We start from the raw sequence: 5,000 nt of genomic DNA, 5'->3' as shown, positions 1-5,000 counted from the left end.
TTGATATCATTACATGATGTACACATTTCGAATATTTTCGCAAGTGTAGCATTGCATCACATGGTAAGATATCAGTTCGTACGATGCAAATTTTTGTTTGATATCTTGATACAGGGCATATGACAATCATATATTTCTTGGTGATGCAAGTATGGCCTAATCATAGCATCAGTGATAGCAGCCATATCAACATCAGTAATAGCAACCATATCATTATCAGTGATAGCAGGTATGGCCTAATCATAACATCAGTAATAGCAACCATATCAATTCATATTTTTCTCCCCCTTTGTCATCAACAAAAAGCATGGTAGCATTATCAAAAAGCATGGTAGATGTGATTCCAGCAGGTTATCAAGCACATAAAGGAAGGCATGACACATATAATACTTTGAATATCTCTTCTCCTTGTTATGTTATAGTTCGTTGCTTGAAGGAGGAAACTCATTTTTCAAAAAGTTTTCATAAGAGTGTACAGGAAAATCCTATTTTTAGCATTCAAACCGAAAATAAGATGAATTTCTTACATGCATTCAGATATAAGTAAGCTACTGATTTTCAAAAACATTTGTCACATAATTTCCAACGTGTTATTTTATCAAGTGATACTAAGGCATGTAATAGTAATCAATAACGTCCGAAAAATAATTTTAACTAGTTTAAGTATTCGGACACATCAACATTCCTAATTCTCTTCTTATGAAATCAAATTGTTCTTCACTTAGAGGTTTTGTAAAGATATCAACTAGTTGATGTTTCGTATCAATGAATTCTATGATTACATCATGATTCGTAACATGATCTCGTATAAAGTGATGTCTGATATCAATATGTTTTGTTCTTGAGTGTTGTATAGGGTTTTTTGTTAGGCATATTGCACTTGTGTTATCACATTTAATGAGAATATTTTTAAGATGAACTTTATAATCTTCTAAGGTATTTTTCATCCAAACAACTTGTGCACAGCATGCACTTGCTGCAATATATTCAGCTTCGATTGTTGATAGTGCAACCGAGTTTTGTTTCTTAGATGACCAGGAAACAAGGGCATGTCCTAAGAATTGACATGTTCCTGATGTGCTTTTTCTATCTAATCTACAGCTAGCGAAGTCCGCATCAGCATAAGCAATTAACTCAAGCTTCTCTGATTTTGGGTACCATAATCCTAGATTTGTGGTACCATTTAGATATCTGAGTATTCTTTTAACTGCCTAGAGATGAGATATCTTAGGGTTTGATTGAAATCTAGCACAAAGTCCTACACTGAACATTATGTCTGGTCTAGTTGCAGTGAGGTAAAGTAAACTTCCGATCATACCCCTATAGTTTTTTTATCGAAGCTTTCTCCACTTTCATCAATTTCTAACTTAGTAGAGGTGCTCATAGGAGTGTTAATAGCTTTTGAGTTATTCATATTAAACTTATTTAGTAAACTCATAGCATATTTAGTTTGACTAATAAAGATGCCATTGCTTAGTTGTTTGATTTGTAGACCTAAGAAGAATGTTAACTCTCCCATTAAACTCATTTCGAATTCAAGACTCATAGTTTTAGCAAAGGATTCACAAAGAGATTCATTCGTAGAACCAAAGATAATATCATCAACATAAATTTGAACAATGAGAAAATTATTTTCAAAGTTCTTGATGAATAATGTAGTATCAACCTTGCCTTTTATGAAATTATTTTCAATAAGAAAGAACTAAGTCTCTCATACCAAGCCCTTGGAGCTTGTTTTAAACCATAGAGAGCTTTAGTTAATTTAAACACATGATTAGGGAGACTATTATTTTCAAATCCAGGAGGTTGTTCAACATAGACTTCTTCGGAAATAAAGCCATTAAGAAAAGCGCTTTTAACATCCATTTGAAATAATTTAAAATTATTACTACTAGCGTAGGCAAGGAGCATTCTTATGGCTTCTAATCGAGCCACAGGAGCGAAGGTTTCTTCATAATCGATACCTTCTTCTTGGTTGAAACCTTTGGCCACTAATCTAGCCTTGTTTCTAACCACGATACCATTTTCATCTTGCTTGTTTCTAAAGACCCATTTAGTACCAATAACTAAATGGTCATTTGGCCTAGGAACAAGCGTCCACACCTCATTTCTCTCAAATTGATTCAATTCATCTTGCATTGCGATAATCCATGAATCATCTTTCATGGCTTCATCAACACATTTGGGTTCAATTTGGGAGAGAAATGCGGTGTTGGCACAAAAATTTTTAAAAGAAGATCGTGTTTGAACCCCCTTTGATGTGTCTCCTAAGATTAGCTCCTTAGGATGAGCATCTACATACTTCCAATCCTTGGGTAAGGAAATCTGGGAAGTGGATGCATCCAAGTTACTAGTTGGAGATGGGGTTGCGTTTAAATTCAAAGAATCAAAATTAACTTCATCGTCAAGATCATTTTTCCTAATTTCGGAAATTTCATTGAAAACAACATGGATGGATTCTTCAATAATTAAAGTTTTTTTATTGAAAATACGAAAAGCTTTAGAAACCGAAGAATAACCAAGAAAGATTCCTTCATCAGATTTAGCATCGAATTTTCCTAAGTTATCCTTTTCATTTAAGATAAAACATTTACACCCAAAGACTTTAAAATATGAGACATTGGGTTTTTTGTTATTCCATAACTCATAAGGAGTTTTGGTGAGTAAGGGTCTTACTAGAACTCTATTCAAAATATAGCATGCAGTGTTTACGGCTTTGGCTGAAAAATATTTGGGTAGGCTATGTTCATTCAACATGGTTCTTGCCATTTCTTGTAGATTTCGATTTTTCTTTCTACTACCCCATTTTGTTGAGGATTTCTTGGAGTAGAGAAGTTATGGTTGTATCCATTGAGTTCACAAAATTCTTGGAAGTCATGGTTTTGAAATTCTCCACCATGATCACTTCTAATTGACGAAATAATAGAACCCTTCTGATTTTGAACAAGTTTACAAAACTTGGTAAAATATTTAAAGCATTCATTTTTTTGTTTTAAGAAGTAGGTCCATGTATATCTGCTATAGTCATCAACAATGACAAAGGCGTACTTGCTACCTCCAAGACTCGATGTAGAGATTGGTCCGAATAAGTCCATATGGATCAATTGTAAGGGCCTAGAGGTGCTTATTTGATTCTTAGCTTTGAAACTACCCTTAATTTGTTTACCTAATTGGCAAGCATCACATACATTATCTTTGATGAACTTGATATGAGGAATTCCTCTTACAAGTTCTCTAGATGATATTTGAGTGATTAGTTTCATGCTAGCATGACCTAATCTTCTATGCCATAGCTAAGCATCCTCATTCATAACCGCAAAACACATTTCATCACATAAATCATTGATGTCAATATTGTATACGTTATTTTGTTTTAATGCAATCATAGACATGTTCTTATGTGGTTTTTCAATGATGCAAGCATTAGATTCGAATTTGACAGTGTATCCTTTATCACATAATTGACTAATGCTCAAGAGGTTATGTTTTAAACCATCAACTAACAAAACATCTTCAATAAAGAAGTTGGATTTGTTACCTATGGTTCCTTTGCCAATGATTTTACCCTTGTTGTTGTCTCCGAAGGTAACATAGCCTTCGTCTATGCTAGTGAGCTTAGAGAATTGAGATGGATCTCCGGTCATATGCCTTGAGCATCCACTATCAAGGTACCATCTCTTGCTCCTAGCTTGCGATGGTGTGGGTTTCTACAAGAAAGGATGATTTTTAGGTACCCATTTGCTTTTAGGTGCCTCAAAGATAGATCTACATTGTTTATCATGTTGCATAGAGTTTATCATGGTTCCTTTAGGAACCCAAATCAATTTGTTTGGACTAATTTTCTTGAATGGACAATAATGCGTCTTGTGTCCAATTTTGCAACAAAAGTTACATTTTGCTTGGTGTTGAACATGTAAGATGGGGCCTTTTATAAATGTGGTTGGATTTAGGTGAGGACTTCTCACAAATCCAATTCCACTTCTTTTTGGAACGTGACCCTTATTTGCAAGGATCATGTTCAATGACTTGCTACCAACCTCGAATTTCTTCAAGGTGTCCTTAAGTAGCAGGTTTTCTTTTTGGAGAGTTTCTAGATCATGACATTTGATACATGAATTTAAACTATCATGATATTCAATTTTTAACTTATCAAAATCACAAGTAAGACTATCATACTCCTTTTTCAGCTGTTTGTATTTTCTATTGATAATCTTGCATTCATCAAATAAGTCATGGAAGGCATTTAATAATTCATCAAAAGATAAATCAGCATCTAATAAATTCGTTACCTCCTCTCCGATGGCCATTAAGGCGCAATGAGCAACTTGCTCGGTGTTAGACTCCTCTTCTTCAGACGCGCTCGAATCATCCCATGTTGCTTTGAGCGCCTTCTTTTTTGTTGTTTTCTTTTTGGCTTGGGGACAATCACTCTTGTAGTGTCCCGGCTTTTTGCACTCATAGCAAATAACTTGGTCTTTCTTGGGTTCAAGTTTACTTTTAGTGTCATTCTTAAACTTGTTTCTTTTAATGAATTTTTTTAATTTTCTTGTTAGAAGTGCCAAGTCATCATCACAGTCCTCATCACTTGAGTTTTCTTTCAAGTAATCTTCCAAAGTTCTAAGTGTCATATCCTTCCTGTTCTTTGGAAGGATGTCTTCTTGCTCTTCATGAGCTTGCAAGTCATCTCGTAGTTCTTCAAGAGGGAAGTTGTTTAGATCTTTTGCCTCTTGAATAACAGTGACTTTAGGATCCCAACTCTTAGGAAGGGATCTTAGAATCTTATTTACGAGCTCAAAATCCGAAAAAAATTTTTCGAGTCCTTTTAGACCGTTGACAACATCCGTGAAACGGGTAAACATGTCGCCAATAGTCTCACTCGGTTTCATCCGAAAAAGTTTGAAAGAGTGTAACAAAAGATTGATTTTTGACTCTTTCACTCTACTTGTGCCTTCATGAGTCACTTCGAGTGTGTGCCAAATATCAAATGCAGTTTCACAAAT

This window comes from Musa acuminata, chromosome BXJ1-5, assembly GCF_036884655.1.
Source record: "Musa acuminata AAA Group cultivar baxijiao chromosome BXJ1-5, Cavendish_Baxijiao_AAA, whole genome shotgun sequence".
NCBI lineage: Eukaryota > Viridiplantae > Streptophyta > Magnoliopsida > Zingiberales > Musaceae > Musa > Musa acuminata.
This window is presented reverse-complemented; position numbering follows the sequence as displayed.